The sequence below is a fragment of the Pelobates fuscus genome, chromosome 1, assembly GCF_036172605.1.
Source record: "Pelobates fuscus isolate aPelFus1 chromosome 1, aPelFus1.pri, whole genome shotgun sequence".
Taxonomy (NCBI): domain Eukaryota; kingdom Metazoa; phylum Chordata; class Amphibia; order Anura; family Pelobatidae; genus Pelobates; species Pelobates fuscus.
In genome coordinates, this window is record NC_086317.1 from 332,234,688 (window position 1) to 332,259,154 (window position 24,467).

The following is a 24,467-nucleotide window of genomic DNA, read 5'->3' on the forward strand; positions in this document are numbered from 1 at the left end:
ACATATAATATATATTTTAATATCAAAATACAGTTAGAATAAAATTACATTAATAATCTTTTTTTATTTATTTATTATTTAAAAATATATATTTATTTTTAATTAATTATTATTTATTTTTATAATAATATATATTTCCTGGCTAATCATGGCAGCATATACATCATGGGTTAGCTCCGCACCTTACATACGATAGGACAGGAAAAACACCAAAGGCTTTAAAAGGAGGCTTCATTCCTAAGGTCCTCAGTTGGTAAACCTGCCTTTCGGGGTTCTAATAGAGCTATGAAGCAGTCATTTGGCTCTTCAGCAAAGAACTTGTGCCTGTCCTCCAGTACTAGGAGCCTAATTTTTTCAGATCAGACATTCCTGGGCTCATCACATTCTGGAGACTTGGGTAGTATCCATAGTCCAGATGGATATAGACTGCAGTTTTTTTTTCAGACACAGTAGTCTCTATACCAATAAGAGAATTCACACAGATGAATTAAAAGTTATAGCACTGAAGGAATATGTAAGAAGCCTTCTGGACGAAGAGGTGTTCATAACAAGAGTGGTTCCAGGGACAATATTCACCTCTTGTCTGGTGCTAAAAGAAAGGGCACATGGAAGCCTATACAGGACCTAAGAAGGGCCAACAAAAGGCTGAATGTCAGAGTCTTTGGGATGGAGTCAATCAGATCCATATCTCAAACAATTTGGAAGGATAATTTCCTTATCTCTATATTTCTCAAGGATGCTTACTATCACATTCCAATAGCCCTAGATCGTCAGCATTATCTCAGAAGAGAACTTCCATTTACTGTCCTACCATTTGGCCTCAAGAACCTTATACGTGCTTATAGTGACATTGCGAGTCCAGAACACTGCCTGGTTCCATCATCTGGATGATCTACTTCTGGTAGCCTTACACCCACAGAAGGCAGGCACACAGAGGAATATAGTTCTTTCAGAACTCCTGAAGTTTGGCTGCTTGATGAATATCAAGAAAAACAGTTTCACAATAGCTCAGATGTTGACATTTCTGGGTGGAATATTCTATGCTCTGCTTTTTCCCTATCTCAGGAACAGTTCCACGGACTGTGGAAGTTTTCTCTTCCAGTTTCTTCATTTTTGCTTTGTAACAGCAAGAAAGTATATGCAACTACTAGGAATCCTGGCTTCCACCATTACACTTGTCAGATGGGCCCAATGGCATCTCTGGATTCCTCAAAGGTCCTTCCTATCTTGGTTTAACAAGAGAAAGATGAATTGGACCAGCCACTGATGATGTCACCATCTGTGGAGTTGCACCTTATCTGGTAGCTGAAAAGAGAGAATAGATAACTGGGTTTCCAGTGAACAGAACCTCATTGGTCAATTATAAGCTCGGATTCCAATTTTCAAATATCGGTTGCACAGTGTTTGGACCATGTTACACAAGGTCTGTGGATTAGGGAAGACACAATATTACCATTCAATTGTATGGACTTACGAGTCATTTTCTTCACTCTTTCTTCACCCATCTTCTGGGAGGATTGGGCGGCACTCCGCCGCGATCCAGGTGAGTTAAACTTTCCCTTTTCGGCGTAACTGCCCTGCTCATGTATGGCCGCTCTGATCAGGGACTTACTTTTGTCTGAAGTATCGGCGTAACTGAACTGATCAGGCGACCGAATCCCCTGCGCCGTGACAAATACAAACCAAAAATGTAGTTGGCAAACAATGTTCATAATACCCTTATTTTTCCATCTAAAAGAAAACTCTTACAAGAAATGTCAAAAAGATAGACTAGTGTGCAACATACTTATGGAATTATCCACAAAACACAGATGAAAATGACCAAATCATTTGTTTGCACATATCCTACATCTTCTAGTCAAGGGGGCAGTAGTGTAACTGCAGGAGGGGCAGGCATTGCATCTGCCCCTAATGCTAATATGGGGAAGGGGATTCTGATAGGATTTGGCCAATGGCCCTCCCAGGAGGTCGGCACTTATTCCCTCAAGCAGAGTAGGCACTACTCTGCCAAAATATACCAGGAGAGGTATGAGGCATGATGCAGTGGTGGCGGTGAAGGAGTGCTGATCTTCCAGGTCCTCACACTACTCCCTCCCATGCCCTCTGTGGTGATTTTGAGAACCAGAATATGACATCACTCTAGCCCAGTTATCAGTAAACAGCACGAGCGGGAAAACTTATCTGCATGGGTAATTTATGCAGTATGTTGATACGCTATACTATATATATTATTATATCCATGCAAATAATGGATGTGCATTTAGGACTGACAAAGGGAGTTGGCACACATTTGAAATGCTGATTTATTATATTAAATAATTATTACTTATAGAAAATCTAATGTGGCCTTTTCTACATTGTAAATAGAACCAAATACAAGATCACAGAAAGGCAATTAATTCCATTTATACATTATAGCTATTTTAAGATAGAATTTTTTCAAAATTACTTAACATATAAATAAATTAAAAAATTAAATGTATAAACTATTCCCTCCAGGCTTAACCCCAGCACACTTCGCCCACTTCGAACACCGAGATATAGTGAGACTAGGCCACCTATATCAAGACAACGCCGTCATCAAATATGCGGATATCCAAGACTCGGCCTCCCTGACTACTGTTGTCCATTTTAGATACATCCAGTTACGCAGCTTTGCGTCGACCCCGATCATACAGCAAGCCAGTACGGCACCGCTCAATCAGTTCAAGCAAGACTGCATGGCTCACCCAATCAGAAATGGACAAATCTCCAACCTTTACACAACTCTCACAACCCACACCACCCAAGTGTCACTTAGATACATTGCAGCCTGGAAAAAAGATCTAGGCCCCAAACTGAATCCCCTATGGCTCAGTGTCACCACACTGATATCAAAACTACTGAATAAACCTTACCCAATAGACATATGGGCCCTGTTACTCTCAAAACCCATGGAGACCCTCACCAGAGCAGAGAACAAACTGGGCGCACACATAGCCCTGGCAACACGCAGGGCGATTGCAGAAGCCTGGTCCACAATTCGCATTCCAACACAAGCCCCCATCTACAAAAAAATACAGGACACATGGACAAACTCACATCACAACTCCACGACACACCCAAACACTTCCACAAAGTCTGGGACCCCTGGCTGGATGGAGATACCTCCCTACCGTGGTAAGGATACATAAATACACGGGTGGGACACTACTAGTGTGACGAGAGCAGTAAAACGGATGGAACGCAACCCAACGGAAGTGTCATGATCTGCTCTGCTCTGTTCTGATGTCTGGACTTGGCTTCTGGTATCCAGTACTTTTGTTTCAATTCTTGTTTGGTTTTTCTTGGTTTTTGGTTTTCTATTCTATGTCTGGTTTTCTTTATGCTGGGATTTCTGGGTTCATTCCTATAGTTCGTCCCTGGATTTCCCAGTCTCCAGGTTTCCTTTAAATGTTTGTTTTATTTGCCACACCCTTATGTTTCCAGCTTTCATTATGTGTTTGAGTTCCTGCAAGCAGCGGCTATAAAGCTTCTGTCCTTTCTTGCAGGTAAGTGGTATATATGTGTTCTTAATCTGTGGTTCTTTTAGTGAACATTAGGCAGTGTATGACCTGCCGAATATGGGGTAAATTGGTGTTGTGGCAGGCTTATGCAATGTATGATCATATAGTGTAACTAAATCCCCATACTTTTCTCATTTGTGCTTAGTTATGCTTCCTCTTGTTTTGCCTAATATAGCTTGTCTTGTTTTAGTTTGTATACCCAGTCCTGTCCAGTCTTGCCCATGTTTTGTTCATGTTTTCCTCATGTCTTGTGTATATGTTCTGGGTTTAAGCTTTCTATCCTTCTCTGGTTCTGGGTTCTACTAGTTTTGTCTTGTTTTCTTGTTTGGTGTCTATCCTAGCTTTATCTTGTTTCTAGTACTGGATACATCTCAGCATATGTCTGCTCTTGCTTCCACTAAGCTGCTACAGGGTCTTGGTTTGTGGTCGCACAAATGCTGGTGCTCAACACCAGGGGGCGTGCGGTCACCCTGCACCAGACCCTGCTAATCTACTTCCACACTGTGACTCCTACTCGGATCATCAGGCATATTGGGTCCCGGTCCACGCACCGCCACCCGGACAGTGTCTGGGTCCCGGTCACCGGACCGCCACCTTGACAGGAAGAGTGCACGCCCAACTGGGCTCCCTTTGGCCATGCCTATCCCTTTTTTGTTATTTTTTACTTACGATGAAGCACCTTAAATTTTCTATGTATTTGCAAAGCATACAAAGTTGTGCTTGCATCTTTCTTCTTTTTGACTCTTAGTTTGATTATGTTGTTGATTATAAAGCATAATACCCTTTATCTTTAATCTAAAATAATAACAGAAACATTTATTAAGATTGTACTGCTTGATCACATATAGCAATTTAAATTTACATTTTTCTTATCTACAGCACTGAACTAAATGAATTGTATCAACAAAATATCTTCAATATCTCAAAATATATGTTCCTTGACTTTTATCTACTATTTGGAACATATTTTAATTTTATTTTCAGCTAGGTCTTATATCATTCTTTTGTTATTAACAAATTATCTTCTATAAAAATAGATGTGATTATTTTTGCATATTTTTTAACACTTTCCACATTTGAAATGCTTATCTTAATAATGATTTTTGGGGTATAAGAATATGAAGAAAGTTTCTTAAAACATTTATCACACATTTCTGCATAAAACATTAATATTGCTGCCTGCTGAATCGATAAGCTTCTTTAATCAGCATTTTAATAATAATTATATGTATAATAATTTGCCATTCTTAGAGTGCTTTTCTACCTGTGAGACTCAAAGCGCTTTACAAGTATACAAACATTAAGACATAAAAGTTATACGTTTCTGAAGGTCAGCAGAGCGGACTGAATGCCTGATGGAAGAGGTGGGTCTTTAGCTTTTTTTTTTTTTTTTTTTTTAAGTCTGTAAGGACGGTGCCTCTCTGATTGCACACAGTACAAAGTTCCAGAAGGTAGGGTCAGCGTGACTGAATGCCCTGGAACCAGAGTCTGTCTTTATTCTTGGCACTGACAGGAAGGATTCACTGGCTGACTGAAGTGAACGGGATGGAATGTAGGATGTCAGGAGGTACTGTGGGCCTTGATTGTTTAAGGCTTTGAAGGTTAGCAGGCCAATTTTAAAATATGTTCGCCATTTAATTGGAAGTCAATACAAGGAGTGGAAAAGAGGTGTTATGTGGCAGAAGTGAGTTTGACTGGTCAGTAGTTTGGCTGCTGCATTTTGTACAGTCTGAAGGCGATGGAGTTATTTTTCTGTAAAGTACATTGCAGTAATCTAGCCGAGAGGATACAAATGCATGGATTAATGTTGGCATAACATCCAGTGTATCCTGAGTATTAATGTTGGCATATCATCCAGTGTATCCTGAGTATTTTTTTTTTTTAGATGAAAGTAGGCAGATTTTATTAAGGAAGGAGGAAATCTATTTAAATGATAGTACGGAGTCAATCAGCACTCCAAGGTTTTGAACCTTTGATGAACTGATGAGTTCAGAGCCTCCAAGCTCCAGGCCAGTTGGGTGATCATGGGATATTTTTGTTGCCCGGGTTCCCCTCACCCAGGGTAACTCTGTTTAGTCTGGGTTCACTTTAAGCTAACTAGCATTCATCCATTCTTTGAGGTCTGCTACGCTACTATAGATGCAGCATGTTGGGTCTGTGGTATCTGGAGCAAAGGAGAAGTAGGGAGAGCAAAAAACAGAGTATTCTGAGGACGGACAGCAACTGAAATAGCCTGCCCTTTCGGTGGGTCCCCGCTCAGAACTCAGGCTGGTTTTAGCTCAAGAGTATTCTGAGAATAGACAGCAACTGAAATAGCCTGCCCTTCGGTGGGTCCCCGCTCAGAACTCAAGCTGGTTTTAGCTCATCTTGTGCCATTACAGAGAGAACATATCTGAAGCATATCAGACTCGTCCCACCCATGAGGGCTGTCCAGATCCGAAATGCCAGCAAGTTTCCTCTGCACGAGAGACACAGCAACCCCAGATGATCGTTTCAGCCATGTTAGGCATCATCAGTGAGGCATAGCTGATATCTCTCTAGGCACCGTGAGCAAGGGGTCCACGTCTGGATTACCCTTTAAACTTATGGAGAGCAAAAAACAGGTCGCAAGAGTAGTAGGAGAAGTAGAGTTGTGTTTCATCAGCGTAACAATGATACCTTAGGTCATGTCGCTTAATGATGTCCTACAGTGGTCGCAAGTAAATTGTGAATAGCATGGGAGACTAGATGGATCCTTGTTGAACTCCGCAGGCCAGTTCTGTTGGTGCAGATGAGCTTGAACCTGATTTTACTCTCTGTAATCTATCAGTGAGAAAAGATTTAAACCAGTTAAGGACTGTGCCTCCTAGACCACAGATGTGATGCAAGTGCTCTATTAAAATGCTATGGTCAATGGTGTCAAATGCAGCTGAGAGATCCAAGAGGATTAGAATGAAGTAATCACCTTTGTCTCTTGCCATAAGGAGATCATTTAGCACTCGGACTAGCGCTGTTTCAGTGTTGTGGTGGCATCTGAAACCTGACTGGAAAGGATCAAAGATGTTCAAGCTTGATAAACGGGCCCCAGTTGAGTTGCCACTACTTTTTCAATTATTTTCCCCAGAAATGTAAGGTTGTATACTAATCTGTAATTAGCCATGCAGTCTGGGTCTAATAAAGGTTTTTTTAGGAGCGGTTTTACCACAGCTTATTTTAGAGGATCTGGAAAGTCCCCAGTTTTTAGTGAACACTGTATTATTTTTGTGAGGGCTGGGGCGAGTGTTTCAATGCATGCAGATATAAGCTGAGGTGGAGCAGGGTCTAAGTCCCATGTAGTAGGGTGTAACTTTTGCATGGTTCTTTTACTACCTTTATATCCACATATGTAAAGGTGGACCATAAACTGGGGCAATCTGGCATTCCATTGTAGTGGTTCTGATGTGTAACTGTTTGGCCTGCTGTGATAGAGGCTCGGATTGAGGAAATCTTGTCCCTGAAGAAGATCGCAAATGCTTCACATTTATCCTAAGAAAAGTTGGTGGGGATATGCATGCATGCTGGCTTGCATAGCCTTTCTAATGTGCGAAACAGTTGCCTGTGTCTATTGTGGGAGAATGCAATTTCACGTGATCAAAATGAAGATTTTTTTCTGATAAAGAGTGGCTTTTTTCTCCTCTGGATCATGTGTCCTGCGCCACATTCTGTAGAGTTTGCGGCGTGTTCTCTTCATTTCCCCTGATGGTGCTATCAAACCATGGTGCATTGTTGTGGGTTTTGACAGTGCATATGCATGTTGGTGCAATGCTTTCTAGGGTATCTCTCATGGTTTTGTTGTAGAGTCGATTTAAGGAACTGGGATCTTCACAGGTGCCCATTAATTCACTTAGATCCATATGTGATATTACATCCAATGGTGTCACCCCTTTTAATGAGTGGTGTTTGACCAGATTCTGAGGCTGGGGTCTAGCTGATTATGATACAATCAGATAACCTATGCCCGCCTCCTAGCCTTGTCGAGGCCCCTTTCCACTAAGCTGCGCTTTTGCTACATGGGGCTACAGGTCAGTTGCCCACACTATGTTCATTTAAAAAATTTTATTCACAGTAAATGTTAGTCTTCCACTCACCACTAACTTAGTTTGGAGTTGTATTCCTCAAAAGCGTCTTATAATGAGCATTTCTCACCTTATCGGCCAATGCTACTCTTTTGGTTTGGAGCTGAAATTAAACTGAGGCACATATAGGCTTAGTACGATGGCAGCTGTAGATCACAGCAGGGGTGGCTTAACATGGAGGGGACCTGTAGTGTGTAAATGTGTAAGTAGCATGTGTAGTTATTTTTTGTAACTCACCGTCAGCATGTCCATACCTCATTCATACAAATGCCTTAGTCTGCCACTTACACATAGCTCAATCAGGAGAAGAGGGAGGAGCAATACAGAAAAATTGATAGGTTATTGAGTTACGTGGGCACAGCAGGACGAGCTTGTAGCTGGAGCTCCACTTATCCCTATATTAATGCTGCCCTGAATACAGAAGCTGGGGGAGAGGTGAGTAGGAGGGTGCCAAACACACTTAAGTGACAGCTGCAAAAGCAGGATATTTATCAATATCTTTTAATTTGTGTTTCATATCACTGTATGTTATATAAGGAGTATTCTTCTTACTATATAGCTACCAAAACAAATAAGCAGAAAAAAACATTTTGTACACATTCACACAATTTAAATTTGACCTGTTGCTATTCTTAAACAGAAATTGGCAAATAAAACTGATGTTTAGTTTAAAAAATGACTTTGACTAAAATTGTAGATAATAAGATGAAATTATTTGAGTCCAGTCTAACTCATGAAATATGCCTTCTGATTGCAAGTAGCTTTAATGCAATCAGGAAGATTACCTTTTATCACGTAGATGATGCAAAAGGTATTGCCAGTATAATTAGATATTTGAGAGTGGTAGATAAAAATGATTATATTGCAGATCAGAAACAGTACAGCAACAGAATGGATGACACTCTTGTGCTCAGCAGAAATTAAATTCATTTGCCCACTTTGCCAAAAAATAAAGAAATTTGGGACCAAAGAATTTCTTGCATGTGGTGGTTCGACTAATCAGAATTTTGATATCTGAAAAAGATTCAGGAGAATTAATTGGAAGAAACAAAATGGTGCCAAAATGGATCAATCAGTGTACTGCTAAATATATACATAATATGAAAATGATTATTCCTGCCAGTTCATTCTCAGATCACTTGTGAAAAAGTAACCTATAGAGGAAAAAAAAAGAGGAGCAGTAATCTCTCTCTCTCTCTCTCTCTCTCTCTCTCTCTCTCTCTCTCTCTCTCTCTCTCTCTCTCTCTCTCGTTTGCACATCACAACTGTGATATGTTTCATGCCTCATCCAGAAAAGGGAAACACATATATAGACATTATCAAATTAAAAGTGACCACAATAGAAATGTGTATAGGAGACGCCATTTTAGATAGTGGCAGAGGATGGTAAATCCAGTAAAAAAAATCATTAAGGATCTATCTAAAATGGTGTTCCCTACACGTTACAATTGGGGTCCATTTTAATTTTCTTACTGTTATTGTTAACATATGTGATGTCTTCTATATGTTTGTCACCCTTTTCTGGATCAGCTAGTTTTTATGAAGTGCCAGTAAAGGCATGGAACGCGTCAGCATTGATCTTATGCCCCCTCTGCATGTCCCAGCCATGATGTGAAATTTGAATGAAGGCCGTTTTTCCTTTATCCATGAAGATTGAGGTGTTTTTCCATTTCTTTGGAAATTGTTCTCACCTTGCTTCCTCTCTACTGTGCTTTCTCACCATCGTCTACTTGTTCTTACATCTGTGATATGGTGTCCTTACCTCTTTTGTTATTTTTCAATTATCTTTTTCCTTTATTTCCTCTTATTTATACATTCCTCTGCCCTTTAGTGATTGCCTGTCAAATCCATTGCATTCCCTTCCCTCTTTTATTATTTACCCTATCCTTTTTAATGTATGCCCTTTTTTCCCGAATTGTCATTTGTTTCCATAGTATGCCCACCTTTTATACTTCCTACTGCATCCACATGCTGTTACACTTCTTTTTTACTACTGCTTTTCTTTTTATGCAAACTTCCAGATGTCCACTTTTCATGAACAGCTGTCTTCCTCGGTTGTGTGTATCTTCTTGATTATCTTGCATCCTGCAGAGATATTATTCACTGCTCTTGCTGCACTCCTGCACAGGTTTAAGTATAAAGGTGACAGTAGGATGTTATATCAAAATAGGTCTTAGTTTCAGTAAGCTATGTTGCTGTGCAAGGAGAGTTGTGAATGATATCTCTACTTTCAGTGCATGAGAAGATAGCTTGCTCCTTTCCTGTACTTATAACAGTGGGCTGATGAGGAAGAGAGTATAAACTCCTTAACCGGCTTAGATGTGGAGGTGTCCTGATGAACTCATTTTCACTACTTGCATTCAGATGACAATCCTGAATCTAAATAATATAGGACTACTGGATTAAATTCTCATATATCTCACTGTAAACAAACTTTTTTTTTTTTGGGGGGGGGGGGTGGGACAAAGGCTTATAAGATAAGAAAGAAATGTATACACGGAAATTAATGTCTCCTAGTTGGCCTTCTTCCTGTCTGTATATGTACTTAAAATGTACGAAAGCATTGTCAGCTTTTTTCCAAAATATCAGTTTGGTATTTGTTTGATAATAAAAATTAAGCATTAAAATTAAAAAAATGTTAAAGGCAACATATTTTGTCTGTTATTTTCTCATAGTAACACATGTATTACTTCATATGCATTTATTCTAATGCTTTATATACAGCTACATAATAAGAAGCGGGGGGCAACCCCTAGTGAGATTTGTCATTATTGAATAAGTGAGAGAAAAAAAGAGAACTGCCAGGAGAGAGCAAGAAATAATAACTGTATCGCTAGTGAAGTGGCAATTATCAACCAATTAGGCTAGGTATTCCTAAAAATATTTTAATATAGCAATTAATATGTGAAATAAGTCACCACAACAAAAAGAAATGAAAACAAATTCAAACAGAAATAATAATGTACATATTTACAAAACAATTATCCTGAGTGCAGCTATAATGTCTGTATATGAAAATCTGGTAGTTCTACCCAAATATAGGGATAATGAATACAGAGTAAGGTAGTAAAGGCTGTAGCTTTGTGAGTTAAGGATAATTAAAAAAAATCTGTAGCAGACCAGCAGTATAACGAGAATAGAAAACAATCTAAATCTAAATTCCAAACAGAGGGATAAGGGGATGTCTCCCTCCCTTTTAGAAAGAGAAAAGTAGTATTTCATAATGTGTAGTGCTGCAATAGGAATACTAAGATATCAGAAAATGCTTGTAATACAGGCTAAATGGTCTTGCTGGTGATAGTACAACTAAAAAAGCCCAGCAATGTAGTGGGAACAAAAAAGCAACATTGTATTAGCTAATAGTCACTGCCAAACAATGTAGCCAATACATGCCTATATCCATAGGGGTGATAGCAGGGAGAGGTAAAGTAAATACTAATTCTGTCCCTTCTAGGGCACCACTTAACCCAAAATGCCTGTTACTCCTAAATGGATGTAAAGGGAATGTCTCCCACCCCTAGAATCAATATACTGAAAGAAAGCTGGAGATTGTAATGATAGCCATTTTTTTCCACTAATATATGGGGACAGATATTAGTGAATTTCTGTAAATGCCATTATAAGCTGAACATGAGCTTAGTCATGATACAGTGGCTATGAAGTGTGCTTGTCAGAACCCTGACAAACCTTTCGCCAATCTGGCTCATCAGAGGGGATCTCGAGTATCATGAGTGAGCTCATGTATGGCTTATAATGGCGTTTATTTATACATTAGTCTGTGCTGGGCCCTTTCTTCCTCCCACACAGCTTCATATGAGCTTTAGAAGGAAGTAATCAGATATAATTTTCTCCCAGTTTAACCATGCATGCAGTTAATCTGTATCATTTTGTAAGGGGCCAATGCCATCACAGATAAATGCAGAGCCCCTTTAAAAGATTATGGGTTGTCCCCCCTTGTTGATAGCCCTGCTGCGGACCTGCTGAAAATGTTAGCATTTTTAACTTGTACTTGCCTGCAGGCTTCGCTGGCTTTCAATGTTCCCTTTCTGGTAAGTGTGGTCTGGAATTTACATTGTTTGTTTACAATCCAAGTAAGAGTCATATTGATGGCTTAGAGTTTTCTCATTTACCTAAATAATTGATGTAAATAATTCTCATGCTATCAACTATTAAGAGTACAATTCAAATTTTATTGAACATTTAACTTACACACAGTAAGTTTCAAAACACTTTATAGGTTGTAAAGAACTGGAAATTGTCATTTGTTGTGTTTGCAGCATATTTACTGAAATCAAAAGCTATTTCAATCAAACTTATAACAACATTTTGACTTTTTAAACATTTTAACAGGTCACGTTACATTTTAACATAGGACCCCTTATTTGATAGCAGCTTCACAAGTCTTGCATCCATTGAACTTGTGAGTTTTTGGACAGTTTCTGCTTGAATTTGTTTTCAAGATGTCAGAATAGCCTCCCAGAACTGTTGTTTGGATGTAAACTGCCTCCCCAAATTATGTAGATCATTTGCTTGAGGATGTTCCAAAGGTTTTTAATTGGATTGAGGACAGGGGAGGATGGATGCCACACCATGACTTTCTCTCCTTTTATCCCCATAGCAGCCATTGATGCAGAGGTATTCTTTGCAGCATGAGATGGTGCATTGTCATGCATGAAGATGTTTTTATTACGGAAAGCTTCTCCTTTCTGTACCAGGGAAGAAAGTGGTCAGTACACATACTTTGCAGAAGTCATCTTTACACCTTTGGGGACCACACAGTGGCTGACCAGCTCTCTTCCCATGATTCCGGCCCAAAACATGACTCCACCACCGCCTTGCTGACATCACAGCCTTGTTGGAACAGGGTGGCTGTGCACCAACCATCCACTACTCCAGCCATCTGGACCATCCAGGGTTGCACGGCACTCATCAGTGAACAGGACTGTTTTTTAAAATTAGTCTTCATGTATTTTTCTGCCCAATGCAGCCATTTCTGCTTGTGAGCATTGGTTAGTGGTGGCCAAATAGAAGGTTTATGCACAGTTGCAAGACTCTGGAGGACTCTACACCTTGATGTCCGTGGGATTCAAGAGGGACCAGCAGCTTCAAATATCTGTTTGCTGCTATGTAATGGTATTTTAGCAGCTGCTCTCTTGATCCGATACATGGATATGACAGAAATCTTCCTCAATGTGCCTTTCTCTGCACAAACTTGTCTGTGCTCTGAATCAGCCACAAATCTCTTTATAGTGCGATGATCACGCTTAAGTTTTCGTGAAATATCTAATGTTTTCATACCTCGTCCAAGGCATTGAACTATTTCACTCTTTTCAGCAGCAGAGAGATCCTTTTTCTTCCCCATATTGCATGAAAATGGTGCGCTGCTTAATAATGTGGAACACCCTCCTTTAGTAGTTTTTCCTTAAATTGGGCTCACCTGGCAATCTAATTTTCACAGGTGTCCGAGATTGTTTTCAGTGATCAAAAGAGTCCTGAGACACAATGCCATCCATGAGTTAAACTGAAAAACAAAATATTGAATTTTTGTGACACTTAAATAGAATTTGCATTATAATTTGGAACAGGGTGTATGAAGGAACTGATCTAAGGGGGTCGAAAAGCTTTACTTATTCATTTGCAGAATATGATTGGTACTAATTGGAGTATCAATCACGAACTGGAATTTCTGTCATAATTATAAGTGAAAGACAGTTGAAAATAAAACTCATGATGCTTATCTGTTTTTCATTCATAAGCATGACCATGATTTCAGTTTGTGATTGTTACTATAATTAATACTGATCATGTTCTGCAAATGGCAGTTCCAATCTGTCAGTCACAATACATACTGATGTGAAAATATAAAGGGGCAGAGATTCTGACAGGCAAGAAGATGCAGTGTAAAGGGTTAATGCTCAGCCTTGTACATGAATTTCTACTACAGTCATTCCAGGGAGTCATGTTTAGTTTTTATTTTAAAGGGAAGCTACTTTATTTCAGGAATTGAACCCTACTGTGATGTATTTTAGTTAATATTACACACTTATTGTTCTTTTCTTAAAAACAAAACAAAATACTCTCAGAATTCTGCAAAAGAGATTTTTAGTCAAATGGATCCCAAAATCTAGATTTTTATTTTAAAGGGACACTATAGTCAACAGAACAACTGCAGCTTATTGTGTTTGTTCTGGTAAGCAGGGCTGGTGCTACCTGTAAGGCGGACTAGGCAGCCGCCTAGGGCGCCCCTTGGGAAGGGGCACCGCCAGGAGCGCAGGCCCCCCTAATGCTGCAGCCGCCCGAGCGCTCTGCAGAGAGCCTAAGGCAGCTGCAGCTTTGCCCGGGCTGGTGCGTCCATGAGGGCGCACCGCCCGGGCGCAGCATGAGGAGAGGGGCTGACAGGAGGGAAGCGCTCAGCGCTCCCTCCTGTCACTCCCTCATTGTAGCGTGGCCGAGCCCCGTATGGTCCGCCGGTACAGGGAGCATCTGTCTCCTGTACCCGGCCGGACTAACAGGAAGTGCACACTGAGTGTTCACTTCCTTTTAGTCCGGCCGGGTACAGGAAACAAAAGCTCCCTGTACCGCGGACCATACAGAGCTCGACCACGCTACAACACAGGTAGGGGAGGGAGGGGGAAGAAAGAAACAGGGAGGGAGGGAGGGAGGGGGAAGAAAGAAACAGGGAGGGAGGGAGGGGGAAGAAAGAAACAGGGAGGGGGAAGAAAGAAACAGGGAGGGGGAAGAAAGAAACAGGGAGGGGGGAGAAAGAAACAGGGAGGGGGAAGAAAGAAACAGGGAGGGAGGGAGGGGGAAGAAATTAACAGGGAGGGAGGGAGGGGGAAGAAAGAAAGAGGGAGGGAGGGAGAGGGAAGAAAGAAAAAGGGAGGGAGGGAGGGAGGGAGGGAGAGGGAAGAAAGAAAAAGGGAGGGAGGGAGAGGGAAGAAAGAAAAAGGGAGGGAGGGAGAGGGAAGAAAGAAAAAGGGAGGGAGGGAGAGGGAAGAAAGAAAAAGGGAGGGAGGGAGAGGGAAGAAAGAAAAAGGGAGGGAGGGAGAGGGAAGAAAGAAAAAGGGAGGGAGGGAGAGGGAAGAAAGAAAAAGGGAGGGAGGGAGAGGGAAGAAAGAAAAAGGGAGGGAGGGAGAGGGAAGAAAGAAAAAGGGAGGGAGGGAGAGGGAAGAAAGAAAAAGGGAGGGAGGGAGGGAGAGGGAAGAAAGAAAAAGGGAGGGAGGGAGGGAGAGGGAAGAAAGAAGGAGGGAGGGAGAGGGAAGAAAGAAGGAGGGAGGGAGAGGGAAGAAAGAAAAAGGGAGGGAGGGAGAGGGAAGAAAGAAAAAGGGAGGGAGGGAGGGAGAGGGAAGAAAGAAAAAGGGAGGGAGGGAGGGAGAGGGAAGAAAGAAAAAGGGAGGGAGGGAGGGAGAGGGAAGAAAGAAAAAGGGAGGGAGGGAGGGAGAGGGAAGAAAGAAAAAGGGAGGGAGGGAGGGAGAGGGAAGAAAGAAAGAGGGAGGGAGAGGGAAGAAAGAAAAAGGGAGGGAGGGAGGGAGAGGGAAGAAAGAAAAAGGGAGGGAGGGAGGGAGAGGGAAGAAAGAAAAAGGGAGGGAGGGAGGGAGAGGGAAGAAAGAAAAAGGGAGGGAGGGAGGGAGAGGGAAGAAAGAAAAAGGGAGGGAGGGAGGGAGAGGGAAGAAAGAAAAAGGGAGGGAGGGAGGGAGAGGGAAGAAAGAAAAAGGGAGGGAGGGAGGGAGAGGGAAGAAAGAAAAAGGGAGGGGGGGAGGGAGGGAGAGGGAAGAAAGAAAAAGGGAGGGAGGGAGGGAGGGAGGGAGAGGGAAGAAAGAAAAAGGGAGGGAGGGAGGGAGGGAGAGGGAAGAAAGAAACAGGGAGGGAGGGAGGGAGAGGGAAGAAAGAAACAGGGAGGGAGGGAGGGAGGGAGGGAAGGAGAGGGAAGAAAGAAACAGGGAGGGAGGGGGGAGAAAGAAACAGGTAGGTGGGGGAAAGAAACTAACAGGGAGAGGGGGAAGAAACTAACAGGAAGAGGGGGAAGAAACTAACAGGGAGGTGGGGGAAAGAAACTAACTGGGGGGGAAACTGACAGGGAGGGGGGGGACATTGACAGGGAGGGGAATTGACGGGAAGAGAGAAATTGACAGGGAGGGGGGAGTGACAGGGGAGGGAGGGGGAATGAGAGTAACAAGGGAGGAGGGGAGAAGAGAGTGACAAGGGAGGGGGGAGAGATTGACATCCATCACACACACACACACAATCACACACAATGCACCCCTTACACACAAAGACAATGAACCCCTTGGACACAGAAAAACACACAATGCATTACACACACACACAATGCATCCCTAACACACAGAAACACACAATGCACCCCTTACACACACTCAAAGCACCCCTTACACACACTCAAAGCACCCCTTAGAGACTCACACACTTCATCCCTTACATACACAGAAACACACCTTGCAGCCCTTACACATACAAACACAGATTCACACAATGCATTCCTTACACACATATCAGGACATCCCCTACACACTCCACCCCCTGTGAACAAACTAATTGGTGGAACATGAAGGTGGACCCTGGGACCCAGACCTTGAGCTGTGTAAAGGGCCCCAAAAAATGGAGCTGCTTCCCGTTCTCCCAGAACATTGATTTTTGTGACCACAGTTACAAACAGCCTCCAGAGATCCTGTTCTACACCAGACCAGTGGAGCCAGACTGCAGCTAGAGCCCATCATCATCCTCATCTGCTTGTAAGTAGGCAATCTAGGATATTATTCATGGCACTAATCTCTAATTTACCTCACATTAAATAAACACTAGAGTCCCCAGAACCACTGCAGCTTAATGTAGTGGTTCTGGTGTCTATAGCCTGTCCCTGCAGGCCTTTTAATGTAAACACGGCGGCACTGCAGCACTAGCGTTAGTTAACATGGCAGGTCATATGGGTGGGGCATTGTGATGTCATGGGGGGGGGGGGGCAGCAAACATTTATTTTGCCTAGGGCGGCAAAAATCCTTGCACCAGCCCTGCTGGTAAGTATAATCATTCCCTTCAGGCTTTTTGCAGCAAACACTGTTTTTTCAGAGAAAATGCAGTGTTTACATTACAGCCTAGGGATACTTCCACTGGCCGCTTCTCATATAGCCACTAGAGGTGCTTACTGGGGCAGTGCTGCACAATGTGCAGCACTTCCATTCAGTGTATTCACCCTCTTCATGAAGACACTGAACTTTCCTCATAGAGATTGATTGTTCAATGGATCTCTATGAGGAGATGCTGATTGGCCAGGTCTGTGTTTGGCTTGTGCTAGCTCTGCCCCTGACCTCCTCCTTGATAAGCTTAGCCAATCCAATGTGAAAGCATTGTGATTGGCTCAGACCAGCACTTACCCAGAACTTCTGATTATGCCAGCCTATAGTGTTCCTTTAACATTAAAAAAAAACACCCCGAGCAGCAGAATCACGTTTTTGTTTGCAAATTATACAAAGAAAAAAGGGAATTGGGGACACACTTAGAACATGCATTTCTCAGCAGTGGTGCTGCTGTTAAAAAAAAAAAAAAAAAAACTTTTAAAATAAAATTTAAAAGAACTTGGAAAGAATAATTTAAATGCATTAACATCACTCTCTTTATTAGCATTGTGATGACCTATTAATGTAATACATCTTAAAATAAAAGTAGGATTGTCCTAATGTTACCCAAACATTTGTTCTGATCAATCCGTATTCCTTAGTACACTTCAACTGACTATATTGTTAAAAAAAAAAACTTTTAAAATAAAATTTAAGGGAAAAATACAGCTTTTAAGGCTATTGGTAATCACATATCTTAGCAAACAGATATGGGGATTAAAAATTTACAAAAAGGAGAATTACTGAGAATTAAGAGGAACTATATGGTTTTATGGAACAAGCACCACAGATTATAAATAGTTTAAAGAAAAATAAAAATATGATGTGAAAATTCTTGATCAGGCACTGGAAAAGGCCATATGTGGAAAGGAAAGATTTATTACAAGAAGGAGGGATAAAAATAAAAGCAGAAAATAATAAGGCTAATTTAATATACTCATGAGACATTGCTGAACACAAATATGTGTATTTTATTGCAGGTAAAACTACCAGTAATATGACGTTCACAGTTAAAATGACATGGAGAACTGAAAAAATTACAAAATGTCTTAATTTCTCCCACTTTTTTAGATGTTATTCATAATACATTATATTTATTATGTAAATATTTGATGTGACATGCAAGCCCTGTTTCTCCTGAATTAAATGATATTTAATAACTATGGGTGCACACTTTGTTAAACATTAAAGAAGTAAATTATGGTTGAACAAACATATAGTCAAATTCCAGGTTTTGTTTACACTTTTTTTTATCAGAACTTGTACAATTGCCTTAAAGGGTTAATGACCTTTTATACTTGTAATGTTGTTTACATGATAATATGCCCCTGCAGCCTGCCCTATATATATATATATATATATATATATAACTAAAATAATATGAGTATGTAGATAAAATGGTCAAAATACTGTATATATATATATATGATTTTAGATGTAGTATGGCCAAATAATCTTGTCATTTGAAAAGATTTCCATACTCATCAAGATATTGATTGCATTCAATGGATAATAAAGGGGACGTTAGTTAAGCAAATAAAGTTTTGTAAATTGACCAATCAATGAAGGAGGAAGGGAAATGAGGACCCTATATAAAGAGAGAGAGATCCAGAGCTTTTTGTAAGAGGAAGCCCAGATTTAGCAGATGACGTGTCACCGGTGATGTTAAGAGTGGGTGGACCTGGAACTCATTGGTGAACCAGAGCACTATGGAAAGCAGAGCAGGGAGCAGCTGGTCTTGACTCCAAGATTGCACCTTACGATCTTTTTTTTGCACAGATCAATTTAAGTGTTTTTAATTAAATATAATCAATGAAAGTTTTGTCTCTGTTACACCATTGGGGACGTTTATGTTCTTCTCTTATGTCAAACAACTAAAGAATTATGCATATGAGAAGAAAATAATTAAGCCACATCCCTGTTATATTTAGCTGTTATACCCAGAACTAGTTTGAAGATGCCCAGGGAATTATGAGTGCATTAATATAAATACTTAAGTCATTGAATAGTATTGGATATCATGCACAATAAAGCACTTTTTGTTTTTCACACTTATATGATAACACATTTTAAGTGCAGTACTTTTTGTGATTTATTAATAGGAACACTGTGTTGGTTATTTTGAGTTGTTGCAGCTTTATTGTATTTATGTGCACTTTAACATTTAAGCACTTTGTAAATTTCAAGTACCTTTGCACTTTTTGCTGTATCAAAATATGGGGATTCAGTTACCCCAAATTGGCATATTATGGGGTACTGTGACATAGTGGTTGTTTTTTTTATTATAATATGACCATATGGTGTAACTGAATCCCTATATTTGTTTGCTAAAATAGGTGATTACTAGTAGCCTTGCGAAGACCCCTGAAAGTGGCAGTCATTTCAAGGGTACCATGACTACACATTTGTTTCTAAATTGAAATCTGGTACAGATTTATCTTTCTTGCTCTAAGGCCATCCATAACAGTTTAGGACACTGATTCCTGAACTCTGCCAACATGTTAAATACATTCAAATATTATGACAATGTTCTCCTTCATCAATAAAACACCATTGGAACTGAGGATCATGAACACTAACACATAATATGATTATAATGTTCTTAGTCCACATTGTCTCTCACCTGCCAAGAATCCAGGTAGTCATAAAATACTCCTTATGGGTTTCCAATGCAGTCTCTTCACCTGCCACGTTCCTGGATCGACCAACCAAGCAACCACCTGACACAACACAAACCTTCCCTATATATACACAATAGATTCAACGCAATTCAACAATGACAACTTTGTCAGTGTGATATTGGATGAAATACTTTTTAACTTTATAAAATTATCAAGACCACAAGGTTTCAAATAGAAAGTGCTATTGTCTGCTCAATGATCCACTTTATCTGAATTAAATATTCACTGTGGCTCACTACTGTGCTAACTTTGTCATACTTCAGCTGTGTACTGATATATTCCCTTAATGTCATTCTAAGGAACCTGTTTTTAAAAAGAGGGAATAAACAGACAATATAAATATATTCACTCTCAGTAAATTTAGCATTTTACTAATGCTAGGTTTTAATCAACATCTGCCTAACAGTTTTTCTAAATTTTATTAAACATGGAAAATACTGTGCTATGCATTTTATAGTGGGTTTTAGTTTAAAAGAGTTGCAGCTAAGCAAAAAAAAAATCAGAATATGAGCAATGCTTCCAAAAGCAAATTAATCTTAAAACGCGTGTTATCTTGGCAGACTTTCTTTTTGGTTCCATCTTCAACTATGTGAAACAAATGAAGAAACTTAGAAGTGTGCTCCCTTGTTTTTTTTACTTTCGCTGTGCCAATATTTATTGTACTATGTCTGTTCCTTAAATTTATTCAAGAGACACAGTTTCACTATAAATTTAATGGATCAATTCCTCCATGTGGAAATTATTATTTTTCAATGCATATTTGAAATAATAAAAAAAATAATCCAACAGCATCTAGTGTTCTTGAATAGCTTTCTTGAATTTAATATTTCCAATATACTTTTATTCAAAATGCATATTGTGTCTGGTCTGAGTGTACATTTATCACCAATCCTTGTTAGTGATATATGTAGCTGCACTAGATGACATTTAACTTACTATTATTCTGGTCTGAAAGTAACTAATCTTAACTAGCTTACTTTACCAGTTTAATGTGTTTCTTATACTGCCTAATCAATGCACATTTTAAGAATCAAAATCATCCCACACCTTTGAAAAAAACAAGGGAGAATATAATTTTCAGTTTAAAATTGTATTCCCGCCAACATGTGTGGGTGTGTAAGGACATGTGTGCCCTCAGGCTGCACCTTTACAGTCAGAGGAATAGTGGACAGACTTAGCTGTTTGATATCCCACCTGCTGTCTAAATAACATAAACTAATGGACACAAATGACAAATGTATGAAATGTAGGTATATGCCATTGCATGCACACACTCACAGCCAGATAAAATAAGAATTGTGCGTGAGCCCAGGAAAAAGGTTGCAGACTGGCACAAAAAGGGTTCATTCAGGATAGGAGCAAAAGCCTTTTGACATGATCCAAATGAAGAGGTGTCAGTCACTCTTCTAATATTAGGTTAATGAAAAAAGGAAATATTCCTCTGCAGGGCAAAGCACTAAGAGTAGTAGCAGCCCTGCCCTACTCACAACAACCCATAATTGGGGTATTCACTAAAACAGCAGCAGGCTTTGGAAGTGAGCCCATGGAAATGGTGGCAGCTGGTAAGCCCATGGAAAAGGGTTCACTCAGAACAGTGGCAGCCGCAGCCTTAGGACATGAGTCCAGGAAGAGAGGTGGCTGTCATTTATCTAATATAAAAAAAAAGTTAAGAAAAAGTTTTACATGGCAAAGTACTAGTAATCCTACACTACTCACAACAAACTCTAAAGAGATATATTCACACAGAACAGTAGCAGTGTGTGGATGTGAGCCCAAGTAAAGAGGCAATAATGACTTTTCTTATATTAGGTCCCTGCATAGGCATAACAAGAAAAACTACTATGCTTTATGGGGCAAAGAACTAGCAGCATTAACCAACTTACAACAACAACCCCTTAAGGATTGATATTCATTTATAACAGCAGCAGACTTTGGATATGAGCCCAGGGTGTCAGTCACTTTTCTATTAGGTTCCTGCAATAATGTAACAAACATGCAGTGATTTAGAGGCAAAGCGCTAGCAGCACTACCTTACACACAACAACCCCTAAAGGTGGATATTAAATCTTCAATCAGAACAGAAGCAGTGGTCTTTGGACTTAAAAAAAAAAAAAAAAAAAAAAGGAATGAATGAAAGCTGTAGATTCTTCTGCAAGCAATCTCTTTTAACATGTAAAGATAGGAGATTAAGCTTGGACAGGTTGTACTTTAATTATATAATTTTCTTATCTATATCTGGTAAGAGCTGTAATATCTGGGAATTGAGGATGTTGCGAGTAACTGAGAATAATCTCTCACTCTGAACACTTGAGGGTGGGCATGACAGCAATTGTCGTGCATCCAAACAGTGGTAGAACAAATGTAGAGAGGGCCCTGGTGCAAGAGTGTCCAAAAGACAGATCCCCATCTATCGTACAACTCCAAATATGCTATGCCAGCAGGAGATCTACCATTTGCAGGGTTGTATGTGTGAGCAATGTTTGTATGTTTGAATGTAAGCGTGTTTTTGTATGAAGTATATGTGTGCATGTAGGGGTGTATTTGTATGTACTGTTACCATTGGAATGCAGTGGTGTATTTGTGTGTAGTGTTTGCATTTGAATGCAGGGGTGTGTTTGTATTGGCTTTTAAATGCAGCTGTGCTTTTCTGTGTAGTTTTGGTGTTTGGATGAAGGAATATTTGTATATGGTTTTAGTGCTTTATTACCAGGGTGTGTTTTGTGCATGTAATGTTTGCATTTGATTGCACGAGTGTAGTTTGATGTAATGTTGGCTTTTAAATGCAATTGTACATTTGTATGTTGTATTGGTGTTTGAGTGAAGGGGTGGGTTTGTATATAATTTTATAGCATGACAGGAGGCTTCAAATTTGCTTAAGTCTCTCTTTACTAGAACTCCACAGCAGCACATTAACAGAGAGATAAACACCAAAGACAAAAACATCAAGTATCTATATAAGGCTCCTCCTAAGCCACCATTTCCTCTTTCTTTGCTGCTCCGCGGACAGCACAGGTCAGAGTACCACTGCCTCCTGTGTTATATGGGTGGCTGTGGATTTATTATTCATTATTTATCACGTTTGCGATTCGGAGCCTGGCGAACCACCTGTCGGACTGCTGCGTCCTCCTTCGGATGGACAATATCTCGGCGGTGCAATACATCAACCGCTTGGGAGGCGCTCGATCTCGAGCATTGTCGGAGGTGACGAAGGAGATTTACAGCTTCTGCTTCCAGCGCAACATCACCCTACAGGCGGAGTATCTCCCGGGGGAGTCGAACCTGACGGCGGACTGGTTCTCCAGACATTGGCGGGATGCCAGCGACTGGAAACTCCTGCGATCCGTTTTCCTCGAACTCGAGATGCAGAGGGGCCCGTTCATTTTGGACCTGTTCGCCTCCAGGACGAATCATCAGACCCAGAGGTATTTCAGTTGGCTTCCGGATCCGGCGTGCACAGCGGTGGACGCATTTCTCCAGGAATGGCCTTCGCAGGGAGCGTATGCGTTTCCTCCGTTCGCTATGATTCCCAGGGTGTTGCTACAAGTGCGACGTCAACGTGTGTCCTTGGTGTTGCTGGCCCCACTGTGGCAGAGTCAGGCCTGGTTTCCGGAGCTCCTGGATCTCTCCTGTCAGGACCCTCTCCTGTTGCCTTCCTCTCGGCTGCTCCTCTCGGACCCCCGGGGCAATCCCCACCCGCTGGTGGGAGACGGCCACCTACTCTTGGTAGCTTGGACTCTTTCAGGGGTACCTGGAATGTCGAGGAGTTATCGCAATCGGCTAGAGACCTTCTCTGGGACTCCTGGGCTCCCGGGACGAGGAGGTGTTATCTCTCAGCATGGGGTTCCTGGTGTCGCTGGTGTTTGGAACGGGATACCGATCCCTTTACGGGTCCTGTATCTAGCGTATTGCATTTTCTGTCCCATCTCTTTGAACTGGGTCGGTCATACCGCTCGGTTAAAGTGGCTAGGTCAGCTATCTCGGCGGCACATGTCCCGCTTCAAGGTTTTCCCATTGGCCAAGATCCGCTAGTCTGCAGACTCCTGCGTGGAATGAGAATGGCGCGCCCTCCGGCGCCCAAGTATTCTTCCCTCTGGGACGTACGTTCGGTTTTGACGTTCCTTCAAGATTGGCCTGATAACCAGGACCTCTCTTTTCGCCAGCTTTCGGCGAAATTTGCCCTTTTGTTGTGTCTGGTCTCGTTCAGGCGTGTTTCGGATTTCAGGGCCTTCGATGTCAACGCTTTCTCATTTTCTCCGGAAGGGGTTTCCTTTAAGGTGGTTAGACGTACCAAGTCGGATTCGACGGTTGTATCATACCCTTACTTCAAGGACTCGCCTAAGCTTTGTGTAGCGAGGGCACTGGCTCGTTATGTTGCGGTTACCGCCAGGGCCGGACTGGGATAAAAATTCGGCCCGGGCATTTTTTTATCACAGCGGCCCACTAAGAAGGGGCGGTGCAGAGAGGGCGTGTTTTGTCGTCACTAACGACAAATACGCCCCCTTCTCAAAGTGCAGGCCAGGGCAGACCATGCGCAGAGCTCTGCTAAAGAGCTCTAGCATGAGAAAAAAGCCCTGTATTTGTTCTGCACAGTGCAAGCAAATTTAATAACATGCTTGCACTGTGTTTCCTTGCAACTTGTCTCTGGTGTCTCTATAAATGGATACCAGGAGACAAAAATGCCAGGAAAGAGTATCGTGCTGTGTTTGGAGCCTGCTTGTGGGATTGTGTGTGTGTGTGTATAGAGTGAGCTGATTGTGGTGTGGTATTGTGTAATAAGGTCGGTTTTAGTCGTGTTGTGTTTGTGGTGTAATGTAATGCATATGTGGCTAGGGTCTGTAAAGAATGTGTGTATAGCGGATGTAGCAAGTGTGTGCATACAGGCTATAGTGTGTGTGTGTGTGTGTATATGTGATGTAGTGTTTGTAGAGAGTGTGTGTTTAGGGGTGTAGTATGTGTTTGCTTACAAGGAATCTAGTGTGTGTATAGGGTATCCAGAGTGTGTATGTCAGGAATGTA